The sequence below is a fragment of the Cuculus canorus genome, chromosome 2 (assembly GCF_017976375.1).
Source record: "Cuculus canorus isolate bCucCan1 chromosome 2, bCucCan1.pri, whole genome shotgun sequence".
Lineage (NCBI taxonomy): Eukaryota > Metazoa > Chordata > Aves > Cuculiformes > Cuculidae > Cuculus > Cuculus canorus.
In genome coordinates this window covers 20,952,230-20,972,448 of record NC_071402.1, presented here as the reverse complement: position 1 = coordinate 20,972,448, position 20,219 = coordinate 20,952,230, and positions in this window count along the sequence as shown.

Genomic DNA, 20,219 nt, shown 5'->3' with positions numbered 1-20,219 from the left:
TAGGAGTGGTATGCAAAGTGCAACAGACAGAAAATGGCAGCTTCCCTTCCCTAATCCTTAGCAATCCTATCTACAGCACTCTGTCACAAACACATTTAATATGTATTTGGTTAATACAGGAGACATCATGCCATGATATACTACAAATGTTAATAGTGCAAGTAACAATCATAGTTTAATTTACTGTGTATTAATATGTAATCACACTCTGTAAAGTGTAAATAACTTGGCAAAAATTAGATAAAAATAATCTCAGAATGCAATTGCCAGACAAGCATATAGATCCATGTTCTCAGAAATGTGCATTGTTCTACTTGATAGAAATGTCATGACAGCTGGCATTCAGAGAATGATGGACTGAATCAGTCCTTCCCAGTTTCATTTTTGCCAATGTGCAGCTCCATAGCATCGGTTGATTTCGGTTACAATAATAGAATTAGTGTAGATTTATTTGTAAACAAATAAATGAAAAATTAGATATTTTTTAAGTATTAGATAATAGTACTGATATCCTCTGTAGGCATCTCTTACTGCTTGTATATATAATCTTATATAGAAAATTAAGAAACTCTTTTTGGAGTTTGGTTTTTTTTTATTTAAATGAATTGCTGTGAACCCAAAATGTTCATCAAATGGCCATAATGATTCCAAATCCTAAAGTATGCATCAAGATTTGTATAGCTCCCATTGAAAGTAATAAGATCAGATGTTCAAATATCCACCAGAGGAAGCCAATATCATAGGTAGTTGAAAAGCGCTGCTAGTGCCAATGACTGAGCAGAAGTAAGATTCAAGCTGGGCAAAAGTACAAAGTTCTTTTCCACACAGTTTTATAAGTACAAGTGTTTTATGCAGAAACACATTTAATGAGTATGTGTTTAGCTATTTGGCTATTTCAGTAAACAAATGTAGAGAACCTAAAGACAGATATTTTCTATATAAGAGTCAAGAAAAATCTACTCATTATTTTTCTGTCCAATCCTTTCTCTCCGGTGGTCTGGAGAAGGAGAAAACAAAAACCAAAACTTTTTCAGTTTACACAACCATCTCAGAGAAACTGTAAGCGAAAAAGTCTGATCCTTCACCCAAAGGAGTGAAACTACACAGAACAACCCCATAGAAGAAAAAGGACAAATTAAAACTGTGTTTCTTCACTTAGTGAAAAGGAGAATAACAATTCATATCCTATAATAAACAACTTTTTTCTTGTCAAGAATGAAGAAGATAAAGTTTTCTTACCATGTAGTTTCTGTTCTGTAAGACTGGAGTATCTGTGAAAATGTTCCTCAATGTTTATTAGAGTCATACTTTAATTCATGTCTTTTATTAATTAACTTCTGAAAAATGAGGTTGGAGGCAGAAAGAATTTGAATAGCTGTATCATCAGATCAAGTTCTATTGCTCCTAGGTTTTACTAATCTGGTACAGATAGATTGCACTGCTTAGAAGGGTGTCAGCAACCAAGAAGCCTCGCAAGATCAAGGAGTACTCTATTTAGGAAACTTAGTAAGTCTCGTGGATCTGCATCTGTTTGGCTGGAATTTGAGTTGACTAGGATAGATCTCTGAGGTAAGAAAAATAGCAATTTACACATTAGTTCCTTGATACATTAATACATTAGTTCCACTTATGTGGGACCCATTCTGATCATAACCTTTTGTTTTCCTTTCCTGTTTTCCTATTTGTTTTCTTTCAACCATGTATCAAGAAAATATATATTGATATTTTAAATAATAGTCTCTAAAACCAAACAAAATTAAAAAATAATACCCATTCAAAAAGTCTAAAATAAGATCCTACTTCCTGATTTCTCTTGGAACTAAAAAGTGGTGTATTAAAATATTGACTAAAGCAAAACACCTTCAGAATTCAACTGCAGAAGATGCAATTTATATATTTGAAGATAATTAGGCTGACACTGGTATTAGAACAAGTAGTATCAGTATCTTCTCCATAAAGCAACAAAGATAGCTGATGTATATTGCTGCAATAGTGTTTGCTCAGTTTAGTGGCTCAAGTATTAATTTGGGATTAGTGATCTACTTGAGAGCGGACTGGAGAGCTGGGTTCATTGCTTCTCGTGTACACTTCCTGAACATTATCAGCAAACCCTTTAATGTATCCTAAGGACTGGGTTCACTTCTGTGCAAGGAACAGGTTACTGAGGTTTTCAGCTAATGCAGTGATTGTGGATTACTTTTATTTCATTGATTTTTCTTTGTGTTTGGGGAGATTATTATTTATTTTTGTTTACACTGGATTGCTGAAATATAACAAATGCTGCAGGTTATATGAAAATAATGTAAGTGTATGAAGTTGTAACTTCTGCAGTCCAGATTTATTGAAAAACAGAATTTTCATTCTACACTTAGCTACACACAAGTTTGGGTCCTGCCAGGAGTCCCTGTGCAATTTGTTCACAAGAGATCAATGTTCTGTGGAATATTCTACAAATATTTATGATTAGCAAACTAACATCAACCAAGAAAAGAAATACTTAAAAATACATACCAATAACATGTAATCTTGATGTAAAATTAGGGCTCTTGATTGGAATTAAATGACTAATTAGAAATGATGGTTTGCCTAACTTATCCGCTATACCAGGACTTTTGCATGACAAATAACCATGCAAAATCACTGAGACAAAACTGTTAACGGTTTGAGATATTCATCCTCTTTGGAGGATCATGACCTGATGCTGGGGATGAAAAATGAAAAAAAAAAAAGCAACAATTTTAGAAGCTTGATGGATTGAGAACAACCACTCCTTTCATATATCCGGACAGAAATTTACAGTACTGAAACAGTACTGTCAGAGTAACATGCTGGAAACGTCAGGAAACAATTCTGGAAAGAAACAGTATAATTTGGGTCCTCTAAAACATTCTTTTAATATCTTAGCTTTGAACCAGTTGACCGGGTGGAAGAGATTGTGATCTCTTCTGCAGTAGACCCAAAATGTAATTACAGGTGTATAACCAAAGTTAATCAGCCACAAAGCATACATCCGTAGGGAGCTGCTCACAGAGTTTTAGATTGTTAAACCAAAAAATTCAGTACAGCTGTGCTGATACTCTATCACCTATTATTTTCATCTCCTGTGTTTCTAAAAGAAGGTGTGTTCAAGTATATTTTGTTTGAAGAGTTAAGTTTAGTTGAAAATTCAATCTACTAAACTGTAATGCTTTTATATACGTTCTGTTCCTTACCAGATTGTGGTAATGGCCACATTGGACTGAGCCTTGTCTAAATGCTTCTGAGTTTATAGTTCCTTAAGAAAGTGAATTGGAATCTTTCTTCTTGTAAATCACCAAATAATTTCTTATCTATTACAAACACAGATGTTCTATTAGTACTCCTAATTGATGGGTGCAGGTCCACGCGCAATTTGACTTCTGCTTCTGAAATGAGGCATTGGCTGAAACATCTTTTCACTTACAAAGTCCTCTCTATTAGTTAAGGAAATCCCTGAAAGACAATAGAACCCATAATGCTGCTATTCACAGTGCTGCTTTCCAGAATAGAGCAGCATCTTAAAGGATCTCCTTCCCAACAAGTCTAAGGAACTGGACATGTGACTGTCACTCTAGCTTTATCCTTCAGGCACATCTGTGTTTGGAATTATCAACTAATTGCGAAATCATTTTACTGTGAAGTCAACCTGCAGCAGTATTTCTTCTAAATGCTCTATACAAAGGTCTCCACAGATATGTTTAAAACATCTTGATGCTGACACTGAAAAAAAATCACTTTCCATAGTATTTTGTCTGCCTGTGGCAACTCTATTGAAAGTGAAACCAAGAAAGAGATTTCTATGGGTGAGTCAGGAATGCTGGCTCTGTCCACAGGCGCAATTCACTTTTCTGCTTGTGAGGGGAAAAGCAGAAGGGTGATCAGGGAAGACTTTCTCCATGAGTTTTACATTTCCTGGAGCTTAGGTATCAACATCAGAATTCTGATGATACAAGAAACAGCCAGGTAACAAGTAGCAAGCAGAAACTATGCACCTGATGTGGGAAAATAAAGGATGTTTGGTTCAGGGACAAAGCTCCTACTGAAATATAAATACAACAGGAAGGACTAGACTGAGCCCTGACAGAGGGTTTGTGTGATAGTTTGTTGTGCAGTAGAGAAGGGAAGAGGATGAACATTTCAGCCTACTGAGTATAGGCAGGTGAAAATAGTTAAGTGGTTCACTTAGAACAATTGTCCTATCCCACAGAATGCAAATGGGGAATCATGAAACATGCTGGGCACATAGGATAATTTCCACAACTACAATAAAGATGATATGTGAAAATATGGATTTCGGAACTTGATGAATAGAAGATGTGCCTTAGTTCTAACCTTGAGGCTAGTAAAACACCATCAATTATTGAACAGTAATACAAATCTCACAGGATTTTGCTTAGTGGAGTGTTGTTTAAACAACGATAGGGTAAGATTGCAGTGTTCAAGAAAGAAACCTGTACTACTTCTCAGAAATACCAGTATCTCAGTTCTTAACAAAACTCTGTATTTGGGAGGAAAAACTTGTATTTCACACACAAAGCTCATGATAGCAAAATTTTCGCTTATTGCAAAGAGAATTTGCATTCCCTGAAACCTTTAAAATTACTTAGTGGTGAATCAAGCCTTGTAGTGATCTGGGGAAGCAAGCTGACTCTAATAAATACAGATTATTTATTCTGTCTTCAATTAAATCTTTCTCTGCTTTTACTGAATGTTAACAGTGCAAGGCTATATGGATCTATAAGCCTGATTCATTGGTAAATCTAGGAATAATAACACCTTAGAAATAATGATAGCAAAACTTAAGTAAATAAAACAAAGACTTGCCTCAAACTTTAGAAAAGTTGGTAAATAATAATGCAAGAGCAAAAATAGCATTTGACCTTTGAGGCCCTTCTTAAAACAATAACAGAAATAGGCAAACTACTGTGGCTTCACCTATTTTTCCCTGTGGGACAAAAAAATGTATCTTTGGCAGGAGATTGTTATCTTATCTTCACTGCTTTCATGTTCAATTTGTTAAGTAAATAATTTTATTTTGGCTCAGAATTATCTAAGTTTCTTCCTTGGTCAGTATTTTTTACATTTTCATATAATCAGCTGTAGATGAGCAATCTTCATTAATGAAAACTGTGAGGAACTCAAAGCGTTGAAATTGGCTACCTGGGGAAAAATCCTGACAAAACTGAAACTCTTAAGCCATTGATTGCTGTGTCTGTGATCTCCATCGAATGACAAGATACTTCTTAGAAGAAGTAACTAAAAAGATCAGACATAGCAGTTCTATGATCTGTACCAAGACCTGTAGCTGGCTCAAGGGCATTTTTACTAATTAGTCTGATGAGGCTTTTAGCATTCTTAGTGCTGTTATTGAAAATTAGAGGCATTAGTCATCAAGCCTGATGACCTGTTCATGTTGAAGAGGTACGAATGACTAATGCACATGCCCAACCAGAAGAGACAAAGAAAGATGACACAATTACTGTCTAAAGACAGAATAGCAAAATTGTATTTGGATGTGAATAAAGCCAGAAATATTCAAATACTACCCACCTGAATTTTTAAAGTAGCTTTGAATAATTATTTGATCCCTCCCAGTGTCTAAATGCGTGATAAGTGAACACGGAAGAGGAAATAGATGTGAGATCTTGATCTCTTTAAGCTAGCACTTTAACCCAAATGTGTTTCCAGATTCTAAATAACAAACAGTATTATTAACAGTACTGTTCTGCCTTCCTCTAAAGATTGCAGATACTGCAAAGCAAAGATACTATTCAACTAATGTGAAGCTTGACACATTGGATTATGCCATTTATTTGGACTAGAGAAAATATTGCTGGGAGGAACTGTGAAAGGTTGTCCAATTGATCTTTGTACTCCACTGGTCCATGTATTCTAGTATCTTGCCTGTGGTAGTTGACCAGCCTGCCCAACTAATTCCTGATTTTACGAGTTTATACTGTTTAAATGAAGCAATAAAACTGAAAGAAAAAAAAAATCTGCCATAAAAATCTGTCTTTAATTTCAGAACTGTGAATATTTCTACTCCTGTATCTTTACAAGATAAGTAGCACTTAACTATATCTTTAACTATTAAAGTCTGTCATAAGTGAAATTGTGTGGGCAAATGTTTATATGCTTTATTCTAGCTACAGAAAATAGAGGATTTCCAGATCAAGACAGTCAAAACTCTACAAGGACAGAGAGGGACAAAATGAAAGATAAATATTTTATTAACACTTTAAGATATTGCTTTTTAGTCTGGACATCACAAGGAGGGTGGGGGCCTTGGTGGTCGGTTGTACCGAGCAGGGAAGCTAATTGCATAGAACAAGATAATGATTGCAAAAAAACCCTGCCTCTGGTCATTTGGATTTTTCACTTCATGCATCATTTAAAACATATTCTATTGAGACTATTAAGTTGGAACACATCCTTAAAACAAGATGAAATGAAGTGCTCTTTGAAGTTTTGTGAGCTCACTCTTACAATGTTCCTGCCTAGACTTATTGGGTATGATTCAATTGCCCAACCATACGCATGTACTGTCATTTGAGACACCTTAAGTATCTCACCTGTTTTCTGTCTATACCTTCTGAAGGGCAGTTTGCTGTTTCAGTCCAGTGTCATTTCTGCCAGTCCCATGCAGATGTCTTGAAAAGCCCACAGCAACTTAAATAGCTGTAGACTGAATCCACCTACTGTGTTCAATTGTAGCTATAAACACAATTCATGCTAGAATAGTGAAAAATGGCTCCAGTGCGCCACTGGGAGTGTTGAGAGAGCACATTACTTCAGCGGTTTTCAGAACAGGACATACAGAGACATCTCACAATTGCCTTGCATCTTGTCAAGATTTGATGATGCTTGAGTCAGAGAATTTGATCTCCTGTTTCCTTCTATGCTGTACAGCATGTAATCAGGAAACTTCCCTGAAGTAAACAGTTTGGCAGCCTCCTCGTATCTTCTTTTCCATCTACAATTGCACGGTTAGATGGTGTGGTAATTTTGTTCCATTTCAGTAAGCAAAGTCACTGTGAATCCACAACAGGCTGCCAACACCCTCTGATACATTTATCCTTGATTACCGCAGATTTCAGCATCTGCCTCTCCCTCTACAGTACCGTTCTCTAGGAATGTTTTTTCAGATATTGAAATACAACTTCTCTGTATGCCGACAGGCTTTGAAGATAAATGCACTTTAGGTGATCCTTGTAATTTTTTTTACTTCATTATATATCTTTTTATCGTTATCAGTGAATAATGGATTAAGGGTCACACCAATACACATATATCAAGAAAAGTGGTATTCTTCATTAAATTGTGAATTATCTTCACACTACTCACAGTAGTGAGCATTAAGCTGCATAGAATTATGTATTGGTTCAGACCATTATTGCATGGAAAAGGTCTCTCTTTAATTCTAGGATTTAGCTTCTTGTCTTCATTCTTCTCAAGAGTAAAACACACAGTTTTATTCCTTGGTGTTTTTAAGTTTTTGTCTGCCATTTTCCTGCCTTCTCATCTTTCTTTAAACACTCTTTCATCTCCCACTGAAGGAAGAATGTTTTCAAAACTCTCTGCACAGGAATTGTTGAGATTTTTTTCCATAACATGATCAACTTGATGATAGGAAAGTTAAGAAAGTCTTTTAGAATCCTTCTTGACTAGTTAACGCTCAGAAGTCCTTGTGGCATCTTGAAAAAAAAAAATCTATTTAATCAAATAGATTGAAAGAGAAATGAAATTAATTAGGTCTCAAGTTATAGATGGTATGGATTGAAGAAAATAATAATCCTACCTTTTACTGAACCCATTTTCAAATGGATTAGAGTTTTCTTTATTTACCATTCTGGACGATAAACTCAGAAGTATTGAGTTACTGTTTAAAACACCATTAAAATATGAGAATCACAGAATCATAGAATATCTCAAGTTGGAAAGGACTCATAAAATCATCAAGCCTATCTCCCTGCTCCTTTCAGGACCACATTAAACTAAACCATATGACTAGGAACATCATCCAGATGCTCCTTGAACTCCAACAGGCTTAGTGCAATGACTATTTCCCTAGGGAAACTGTTCTAGTGACCAACCAGCCTCTCAGTGAAGAACCTTTTTCCTAATGTCCAAGCTGAACTTTCCTTGATGCAGCTTTGCACCTTTTCCTTATGTCATATCATGGATTGTCAGTGAGAACAGATCAGCAACTCCACCTCCACTGCCTCCCTTCAGGAAGGTGCAGACTGCAATCAGGTCACTGCAGGTGAAGAGAGGACATATAAGAGAGGCAAAGAAGTACAAAGTGATGGTAAGTAAGTTGAATTTGCAGTGTAATTGCACACACAAGGCATGAATCTGTTTATTCTATGCTTGTTCCTGCTCTTGCATATATATATTCCCCCAAGTAAAAACTCTTTAAATAGCGTGCCATATATCTAGGTATCCTAGGGGATAAATGCAGTTATACTCACAAGATGAGGTTGTTTGGACTGCTGCCAGTCATGCAACATGCTGACCCCAGCTGACAGAAATGAAGGGGGCTACAGCTCTCTGACTGTTCCTGCTAGATCTTCAGCTGCTCATATTTTCTACACCTCTCTCTTCCCATAATGCTTCAGGTTTATGCAACGCCTCACTGAAAATCTTTTCTTGCACAGTTTGCTAACGTTGATATGCTTGTGTCCAGAGACCCTAAATAAGCCCATATAAAAGTGAGATGCTTAATAACATCTTATCTGGAGTAGGGATTTCTTCTCTGGTAAATTAACTTTATCTTTGGTTTATTGCCTCTGCAATGTCATGTAAGTGCTCCTCTATAAATAGAGTATACTTAGAAACAATGGCTATAAGCTGTTGATTCATGAGTTCACTCTATTGGAGGTCTGCTTTCAGAAGAGCAATGTATAATTAATTGTCTGCTTTATAAAAAGGATTATTTTCACTAAAACAATAAAGTGCTTTACATAAACAAGTCGGCTTCTGAAAGCATGATTAAACTAATCAAAAGGAATCACATTTTCCTTCTGTACATCTATACGTTTCCATGCAGTTTTCATTTCAAAACATGGTGAAAGGTATGTCAGGCTCAGTTTGAGTTAAACGGTACAGAACTGTGGTGTTTTGCATCCTCCGCTGAACACCATGCTCTACAGGCACACACTGCTACTTGGAAGACTAGTATGAAGATTTGGTTAGAATAATAGTAATAGCTTAGTAGATCATCTGCAGTTTATGCATCATTTAATGTTTCAGTAGATTCTTCTCTTCTTCCCTAATTTTTCAAGTAAAGGAAGGAAGAGGTAGAACTATTACCTTAGGACGGTCCCTGGCCTCTCTTTCTCCTTATGTTTTTTAGAAAGGTACCATATCTCTGCTGGTCATTTCCAATTTTAGGATCCTTGTTAAGGTACCTGAAAAACCAAAGAAAAAATGCAAAAAAGGGAGAGACAGACAGCTGGGAATTTTTGAATAAGCTTTTTTTTAGCATAAAGGATCTCTTTCATAAACAGCTATGCCAATTTCTTTACATAAAAATTTGCTAGGGAAGTCTAAAGAGGGCAATTATCTTTCTTTTCTGCGGTAAATGAAGAGTTACTTCACCACATAAAGTGACACAGCTTGTATAGTCAGGAGTAGGATTAGTCCCAAGGACTTTTGTCTCAAAAAAACCTAGCAGGAAATACAATTAACAGTTTCATTCCTTCCAGATTTTTTTACTCTTTACATGAGCTACCTAATACATCTGGGATTTTTAGCCTTTCTTCTCTCTAAAACTACATATGATGTGGAAATGTAGCAGGTTTTTACAGCTTGCTTGAAGTTGACATCCATAGCATTCAAAGAACTCAAAAAGTAAAAATGATGTGAGACAATCAGTGCAATTGATGGCATCCAGACTAGCCTAGCAATAACATGGTCCAGCTCCATCCACACTGGTGGGTGCAACATGGGAAATCTGTTCTGGAATCCTGGGTTTCTAGGAAGTCCCTAAGACTTATTGTCTTATTACGTTCTTTTCTGTAAAGCAGAAATATGAATACTGAATAACTCTTTAAAACAGTTAGGATACACATGTGAATGCTATATAAAAATGACTTTTTATTATTGCTCTCAGTATGTATGAGTGAAAATGCCAACAGAGTTAAAATCACGTGTGCTAATCAGTCGTGCTAGCTTTTATTACCTTCAGGTTTACTGCAGTTCTGTCTTCTCTCATGTGAATCATATTGTCAACACACTCAAGACACCTGAAGAATCCTGTGGCATCTAATCTAGTTATAACTAAACTTATCACTAGGAGAAGATATGGTGTTAGGTGTTAATTAAATTTAAACCAGTTAAATAACTGAGAGAATGCCTATTTTCAGAAAATTCTTTGGACTTCTGAGATTTTAATTTGAGCCATGGCTTTGAAGTGCTCGTTAGGTAACATTGCAGGAGCATTTTGACAGCCTGAACCTAAGCTAACAAAGAAGGGTAAGTAGATGGATAGACAGACAGACAGACAGACAGATAGATAGATAGAGCCATTTTCCTCCTTCATCTGTGCTTCCCTGAGTCAAAAAATCCCCCAAACAAACACAGAAAAAAAAAAATCAAACACTGCAGCAAAACATGTGTTAGTTACATAAAGAATGGGTAAGAACAGCAGAAGACTCAGAATAAGCCAAATAGACAGATGCAGACCTGAATAAATTATATAAGTAAATGTATGTCTGAAGTGAACAGATGATTGGTGAGTAGCAAAATTCATTAATTAATTTAAAATGCTTTAGTTAGCATCTGCAGATATTAAGAAAAAAATGTGTATTTTCACAATTTTTTATTTAATGAAAAATTACTATTTGTTTTTGAAGAAACCTGCTTAAAATCCTGAATCTGTAATTCATAATGACAGACAGTGAATGCACAACAGGTAGAAGGAGGTATCATAAACAATAAGTCAGGTCTATACGGAGCTATATGTGTGCTCAGAAACACCATGTTATGCTAGAACATTATTGAGTCAACTCAGGTAATATAACTCCATTCAACGTCATGCTGACCTATTGCACACTATAGCAATAGGCAAGGTAAGTTAGAGAAATGCAAGAAGAATGCGGAAGAGCTGAAAAATCCTAATTAGTAAAAAAAGTGTAAATTAAGAGACAAGATTTTGTTTGGGATGCAGACTTCTACAGTGGAGAGCATGTCCCTGCTGGCGTACTTCAAGCTCTGATTGGAAATAGGTAGTAATAACTGTAGAGTACTTTCAGTTCAGTACTGAAGACTGTCATTTCAGAAAGCATTTGGGAATACCCACTTCTCACTTTGATCCTTCTGTATCCTTTCTACCTTTTTCTATTTGATCTGCTTAGGCCTACATTTTTTTTCCCTTATAAGTGCTTAGAAACACATCAAGAGATGAATCAGTTACAGAAAAAAACTATCACTCAATACTCAGTGGGTAACTACTCCAGTTTCATAATACTTGTCAATGGAGCTAATCGAATTCAGCCTATCCAAATCTAAAATGGAAAACACATTTCCTTCTGAACAATGAGCTGCCTGACAATGAAATGAGTCCAGAGAAACAGAGATTTTGGGGCTAGCAATAGACCCATCCTCAGAAATAACTGTCAGCCAATTTTATGTTTTGAGTAGTTTCAGTGATGACATATCAGTATTATCAATACAACAACTATTAGCACAAGACATTAACATAATATTATAATTGTACTGCTATTTGCATACGATTTCAGTCACATGGATGTCAATGGTCAACTTTCGCTTACTTTCAAATTACCTGATTCAGGTTGTAAAAAAAGCATGAGTAAGCTGCATTGTATTTGTCTCATCTAACTTTAGAAATCTAAAAATTAAGCATCATCTCTAAGCTATATGTCTATATTTCAAGTGTAATGAATAGCTAGATGAATCTCTAGAGTGTGCTTCACTTCATTCTGAACTTAGCGCCTAGGTTCTTCAGACAGCAGAAGAAGCAGAAAAATAATTTTCATATTCTCTTTGGCTTAGTCAAATTACAAGAGATTAACAGGAACAATGTGATGTGGCAGAGAGAAAAAAATCAGTATTAGAAAAGTAACAAATAGTAAGACTAGCGTTCTGAATTTTTTTACTTACTAAGGTGAAGATCATCAGCTCATCTATTTCTTGACTGCTAGTAGAAGCACTTACTTAATATTTGTGATGGTATATAGCACAGAGAGTTACATTAGTACATCCCACATCCATTACACTCTATAATACAAAAAAATATACACTCTATAATACAAAAAAAGCTCTATAATACAAAAGGAAGGTTGGTAATAGGTCAAGTTAGTAACATCACATCAGTAGTTTGTCTCTAATAAACGAATGATTGCCAAGATCTGCAAAGGGAGTCAACACCAAACGGATCTCTCCATGTCCAATTACTTATTATCAGATAGACCTAGCATAATGTGTTTCCCTGCAACTCTACACTCATGATAAAGGCCAAAAAGTAAAAGAGAAGAAAAGCCTAAAAAGTGATATTAGCAGTTTGCTTGGAATAGAAAAACTTATGAATTTGTCTGCCTGACCTATGCCAAAGTAAAATGTTGTGATCAAGAGGTGATGTAGGAGGAATCTCTGTTGCTGATGTATAGATTAAAGTATAAAGCTTTAAAACACAACTATTAATGCTTTGTATGTCCCTGGGGCAAGTCTGTCCTTAGCTCTGAAATCAACATCAGTCAAATCACATGGAGGAGATCAAGGGGCAATGGGAAAGGGAGTGGTTCAGCATGTAGGTGTGAGGTAGTGGGGGCTATAATGCCAATTTTATCACAGTTGCTCTTTCTCCATCACACCCTAAGAGGACAGGGAGGAGCACCAAGCTAAGCACAGGCAATAGGGCTTCTGCAGGAGCTGTAGCATCAAAAGCAAGTGGAGCTCTATGTAAATATTTATTGCAGCTGATTTAGCAGCCAACAATGGTTGTATGCTATGAATCCAGAAGACTGCATCAGATCACCTCCATTATGATCCTCTTGTAGGCTCTACATTATTTTGGAGGCACAATAATTGAAAATTATGGCTCCCAAAGCAAAGAAAGGTATGAAGGAAACTGGCTGCGTAGCAGAGAAATATGAATAATGTATTTTATTCAACACAGGTATTTTTAGTCTGTAAAGCACATGGTCTCACCATTACAGGTACTCTTCTTCAGCCACAACTTCTTTCCAGTCCATGCCCCCCCCAACACAAACAGGCATTAGTACTGATACTTCTTCAAAATTCCTGCTTTGTAATTTTCCTTCCAGTAGACATCTTTTTTTAATGTAACTATATATATATATATATATATATATATAAATACTTTAGGGCCTCTGCTCAATATTCTAAAAATCAATTTATAAATCCTTATTGTGGTTTTTAGAAATGTGCAATAATAACTTAAGAGTCTTTCAAGTATAACATTCTTCACTCAAGTCCCAAGGGGTAAAAAATGCTTAATACATGATCAAAATCTAGTGCTATTTTTTTTGGTGTACATCTGACTTTTGATCTAATCTGCAGAGAGAGCAGGCTTTTAGAAATGATGCAAACTGACAATTGATGTCTAGCTTATTGACATTTACAAGGGTAATAGGTTGCTAGCAGCTTGTCCAGAAGTAGTGTCTAAAGCCTCTGTGTACACATCACCCAAAGCTCTCACCGAAGGCCAGTCTTCAAATGTCACTAGTAGAATATAAATAGATGAAAGGTTATCCTAATTAAAGCTGCGCTGGGATAGTCCAGGCCTATTGAAAAGAGAAAAGAAATATTACAAAAGTAGTCGAAAAGCTTTGGTAAGAAAGAGGGTTTTGTTGCTAGTTTGATTTGTTTTGTTTTAATTTGGAAACAAGTAATTTAAGACATATATTTCCCTTATTTTTCAAATACATGCCTTCAAACTTCTATTAATTCTATTTTTAAACAGCTCTTTCTAAGCTTTTGAAGACTCAGAATACTTTTTGTTTTGGAAAAGGCATTTCCATTTGGGAAATTCTTGGCAGGTCTTGCAGTAATATGGGACTTCAGGCAGTATGAGGAACACCAGAAAAGGGTACATAAAAAGGCTGTGTGAAGGATTAGGGCAATGTCAAGAAGGGGATTGACAGCTTCTCTCCCTATTCACTGCTTCACTGGATCTCTGTTCTGCATTGAAATGAAGTCTTAACTACTGTGTATAAAGACTTATTTGCCTCATCATTCCTAGGTTGTCATAAATACTTCTCCTTTTTTTCATCCTCCAGCAAACCGTGTGAATGAAGCTGTTCTAATGTTATGATATGAGGATACTGTATATGAGTTCTGCCAACCTGAAAATTCAACATCTGTCTAATAATCTGAAGAGGCCCGGTATGAACAATAAAGAATCACTGGGAAGGATCCAGCCTTGTTGAGTGCCTCAGCTCCCTGAGTTCCTCGCTCAGGACAAAGGCTACTTTTCCCCTCATGTCCAAACAACTCTATAGAGGGGAGTGAGGAAACATCCTATAGGAACCTATCATCTTTTTTTTAATGCATTATGCAGAGCTATATGCATCACTGTAAAATCTGTGAGCTACAAGAGGAGATATACGTTTTCATGACAGTCTCTTCCCCTCTTCCCAAACACTGCTCCCAAGTGAGTTTCTGTAGCTCCCACCACACACTGTTTCACGTTTATCAGAGGGCTGGCACTGCAAGAATCGAAGTTTTCTTTGTTATCAGGTAACCGGTATGTTTGCGCTAGCCCTGAATAGTCCATAGTAGGAATGAAGAAGTTCATAGGGTAATGCCTAGTAACACAAAACAAGTTCAGAAAGGGAACAGATGACTGAACACTCACTGCACTAAATTTTCAAACCGGGGTAATTGCTGTCAGGACCTCAGTATGAGCAACTGGTGTAGCAACCACATTTAGAAGAATTAGAAATGTAAATCTACTTAGCTTTCCATTCATATACTGTGATTAGATGAAAAACATCAGCTAAAATAAGAAGCGTGTCAGCAGTGCATAGTTTAATTAATTCCTCACTACTACACCTCACTGTGTGGTGAGTTAACGGGAAATTCTTTCTGAACTGCAGCCATTTCCCCCAAGGACAGTGCAATGGCAGAACATTCCTGTGTTGAGTTCAAGCACAGGATGCAAACATATGTGTAGTTTCTGCTGGTGTTTTAGCTCTTGAATACGTTCCTTGCTGCTCCTAAAACAGTCTGGAATAAATTACTTCAAAGGGGTAGAAGCTCAAAAAATTATTCCTTTAATGACCTGAAATTAAACTCTAAAACCTACATGTTCCATCTTAGAGCTCTAGCTGTGTTCTCAAGAGCCCAGTATGCACAGCCACAGCGCAGCAGTACCTAGTCTTCAAGTAACTCTTAAACATACGCACAACATGGACCACACTGTCCTTCCCATTCCCAATGTGTTATACCATGAGCAAACATGTCAATAGTTACTTACGCTAGGCCTATCTCTGGGTCTTACCAAGATTTTCTCCTCCAGAACTGTCATCCACTTCCCACTCCATTGATTTCCCCAGCCTCCTCCTCCAGCTGTGTATGCGATCTCCCACAGCTTCAACTCTGTTCCACAGAAGAAAGCTGCAGTGAGTCCCTTCTTACTGCCCTCAAATCCTACCTGAGCACCAATCAGCACCCAATGTGATGCTGATTAGAGAGAACTGGCCTTGTGCCTCCTTTGCCTGCTGCTTGTTGAACCTGGCATTGCTTCTCTGTCTCTTTGCTTTGGAAAGCCTTCATCTTTTGGTCACCTGCAGCATCAAGGCAGGGAGCATTCATCAGCACCAAAAGCATACTGCCGCTGTGTGGAGACACTCCAGAACTTTCAGTTGTTTTCTCAATCTTCCTAAAATCTGCTTATTCACAAAATCCTTCGTCATCCCTGAGGCTGTCTGTAGGGTTAAGAAGGCACGAGTACTGCAGTTTTACAGCAGACTTGCTTTGAAGATACTAAAACCGCAGTCTGATTTCAAAACTTTGTCTCCCTGAGAAAAACTCCTCCTTCATCCTCTCCCCCGAAATTTTGACTTGCTACAGAGCTAACAGTTATATTTTCTGGACCTTTCTGTATCCTGTTTTGGATCAGAGATTCACATCACTTTTTTTTTCCAAATACAGGTCTGCAGGGCATTTGGAGATTTGACACAAGTCAATATAGGAAGGTGCTTAAAAAGACTTAAATTATGACAGAAAAGTATTGCCAGTAAAACCTGTCCATGTAACTTGGTATATTGGCCTGTCCTGGAATAGACAAACCATGGTGAAGATAAATTGCTCATCTATTAGCTTTTCGTTCCGTTTAAATATAGAGTAAGCATAAATGGAAGAATTTTGATCTATCAGATAAACGGCTGACTTCACAACAAATGTAAGACAGAACTCCTGCAACTTGCATTTAGGAAAAAGAAAAGAGCTGGAGAGGTTATGTCAGTGATAAGCACAGAAACAGGTGCACAGCTGGTTTGCAGCATGACCTCTCCGTGGATTTTGCTCTGAGCCTGAAATAAAGCAGATTATTCCCACTGTCACAATTTTAGCTAGGGTTTTTTGTGTTTGTAGTTTCTTCTTAGAAGTTGGTAAAAAAAATATTTACAATTACTTCTGAAGAACGACCTGCCTCCATCCCTTTAGAATTATGACTTTCTTTCTTCATAAATTGTAAGAACAGTTTAAGGCCTGAGTCCACGCCTATTGAAAGAAATGGCTAGTTTCCAACTAATATAAAACCAAATCTGGATAAGTATAGAGAGATCCACTTCAAAATACATAGAATCATAGAATCATAGATTTATAGGATAGTTAGGGTTGGAAGGGACCTTAAAGATCTTCTAGTTCCAACTCCCCTGCAATGGGCAGAGACACCTCCAACTAGATCAGGCTGCCCGAGGCCCCATCCAACCTGGGCTTGAACACCTCCAGGGATGGGGCAGTCACAGCTTCCCTGGGCAACCTGTGCCAGTACCTCACCACTCTCATAGTGAAGAAATTCTTCCTTATGTCTAGTCTAAATCTGCCCCTCTCCAGTTTACACCCATTGTCCCTAGTCCTATCACTACAAGCCTTTATAGAAGTCCCTCCCCAGCTTTCTTGTAGCACCTTCAGGTACTGGAAGGTTGCTATAAGCGACATATAGCCATTATCTTTATTAATCACTTCAGAGAGAGTAAAATTCTCTCTTAAGCCCCTACTAAATTGGAAAGAGAACTATTTCATACATTATATGGAAAAGCTGGACATTTACTGAAGGTTAGAAAGGTCCCTTTTTCAAAAAACTACTCTTTCACATGTTATTTCTCCTGTCAGCTCAGAATACATTACAGAGTGGAAGAGCACTAAATACATCTACAGTGCTATTAAAAAGCTAGGAATAAAAGGGATCAGCAAAATGGCAGAATAATTAATATGAACATCTTCTGTATTTAATTTGGCAAGCTTAATACCTTAATTAATAATTTAAATTAATTTCTCCTTCTTCTATGATGTTGCTCAGGAAATATTTATTCTGCACCTGCTAAAACCTGCCACCTACACAACTTTAGCTAGATTAATATTGTGAACAAAAATATTCTGTTCTCTCATAGAGCGTTAGTAACACAGCCTGTTATTAAAGTTGCCTGACACTTCCCATTAAAAGACTTTGCTTCCAATTGTTTATAACTTTGTTAGACTCTTACCAGTTGCCTGCCAGGTCCTACTTCAAGATGACATTCTCGGAGCATTTCATTCAAAATAGTTCAGTCAAGACATGGAAAAAACACGGATTTCCTACACTGAATGTTTTATAGCAATATAATTCTAGGAGTTGCTTTACATGAAGACTAATGTTGACAGAAAGTCTCTCAGTACTTGAGCAGATTTGCATGCAAAGTTGATGGAGTCAGTCTGTTATTATTGGTTATGTGCTGCGGCAGTGACAGGCAATTTCTTAAAACTGTCTTTGTTTCTACAAAAGATTGGGCTGACAGACAAGAGAACGTGTGGTCTGCAAAATGATCTTTATTTCAGTAAGGGTATTTTTTGTCCCTGAAGACCATATTCCCTGACCATGTGCGCTGTTTTCATTTTGCAATGAGATGCATCTCCCCTTGCGGGTGAAATGAGAGAGGTCCATATGGACTGATAGAGCAGTATTGTTGTATTCACACTAGGTGTTTGGTTTTTCAGATATGTTCCTTTCCTCAGGGACACTACAGGGTACTGGCCCAACATTTCTAGAGGGAAAGTCTAAACATCATTGCTAAGCAACCCAAATTTACCTCCTAAACAGTTGCATATGAACCTGGTCAACAGGAAAAAATTGCAGTATGCTTTGATAGTACATATGCACATACCCACAGCCTGCTCAGGTGCCCTTAACGCCTCTTTCCTCAGCCAGCTCATACTGGCCTTTTGCAGTGGATAACTGTGCTTCCTGTGACAGGTTTGTACAAATGCAGAAGTGCACAAATAGAGAAAGACCTATGGCAATTATACTTATTTGGATACCAAGCCTTCTTATAGGTATACATGTCTCTCAGATGCAGCTGTATTTACAGGTTCAGCCCTAGCTGTGCCTTACTCACTTCTTAGCCTCACCAGCCTCCAAGATGCACTGATTTTTCCCTATGTGTGTCACAGGTTGTGCAAAGCTCGCTCTGGAGGCAAGACTGGCAGGCCGAGCAACTGCAAGAGAGGATTATATGGGGAGGAGTGATGAGCAAGGAAGGCTTGTCACTGGCTCCACACTAGGGGCTGGGGACATCTGCTTTGTCCTCTTCCTGATTAACAGACCTAGGAAGACCTTTACCCACCCCTCTCACAGCTACAGGTGAGGCACAATGGCCCTGCACAAACAAGTACCCACAGCCTTCCACATCTTCTCCTGTTCCTGCCTGAGAGCACTCACAGAGGTGGAGTTCATCCTTGTCTGGTGATGTTCTGTACTGTCTAGAAACAGTATGTCTTGATATCAGTCTATAATTCTATAGAATTATTCTATAGGGCTTTTCTTTGGGGCTGCAGTCAGAAAGGACCTTCATGGAATCTCCTGCAGTTCATAATCTCCATTTCAGCCCTGAGTTGGCTCTGTTGGCTGTTTGGTTTCATAGTATTCTGGGAAGACAAAGAGATGGAGGCTAAGAGAAACCAGCAACTCATCTTCTTCCATTTTGGAGGTGTGGAAAGGTTTACATTGGAGCAGTCTCATCTGGTCCCACAAAAGCAATATCTGCACAGACCTTCAGGAAGGCAGATTGCTAGTAGCAGGCTCTAGGAGGACATTTTAGATTCCTGCACATAAAAATGGAACAACACCTAGAACAGAATAGACTCTTTTTTAAAAGTGCTCTTCACCTTTGACTGTCCCTGATGACATTATCAGAACAACCCTGCCTGGCCTGACCTCTCTCATCACATGACAAACACAGTGTCTCAGGGTGGGAGCAATGCTATACCTGTCCCTGTGTACTGGCCAGCTGTGCAGAAGATGTCTCTTTCCTGGAGAAGCTTTCCCCGTAGAGGATGAATACCAAATAGGATGCCAGATCCTTCCAAAGGAGTGACCGTTGTATATATGGTAGCCAGACTGCGCTGAAGAAAACTAGTCTATGGCTAAGAAACAGGAGTGGGAGGGTCTGACAAGAGGGGATATGCTGGGAGCTGGGGGTGAGGAGACTTGGGAACATCATGTGTTGCCCACATTTCATGCCACAATCTGTACAGAAGTGTGCTTGTCATCAACCTGACATCTGCCACAAAGTCAGGATGCACCTGCAGTTTTATGGATGCTGCACCATCCTGCCCCGTGGCCAAGTCTGCCTCCCACGGGTGCCAGTGAGGTAGAGGCGGCACAAAGAGGCTGCACGCTGAGGCCACAGGCCCTTCACACTCTGCACAGCACAAGCAGTGTTTCACATTTGGACAAAAGGCATCTCTGTTTCTCTACGGATGCATTACTGTGTATGTTTCCAGTGGCTGTGGGCTGACTGGATGATGTCCTCTGGCTGGTGAGGAGGCAAGGCAATGTGTGGGTAGCCACTGCCATGCACGGCAGCTGCTGTGTGAGACAACAGCGTCTGGAAGAATTGTGTTTACGGGCAAATGCTGTCAGCATCAGGAAGGACTCATTGAATTTAGGGCTGACAAAAGCTGAGCTTCAGGCAGGGGATGAGAAGGGCCTGCAACGTGGGTGTAATTTTGGTTTC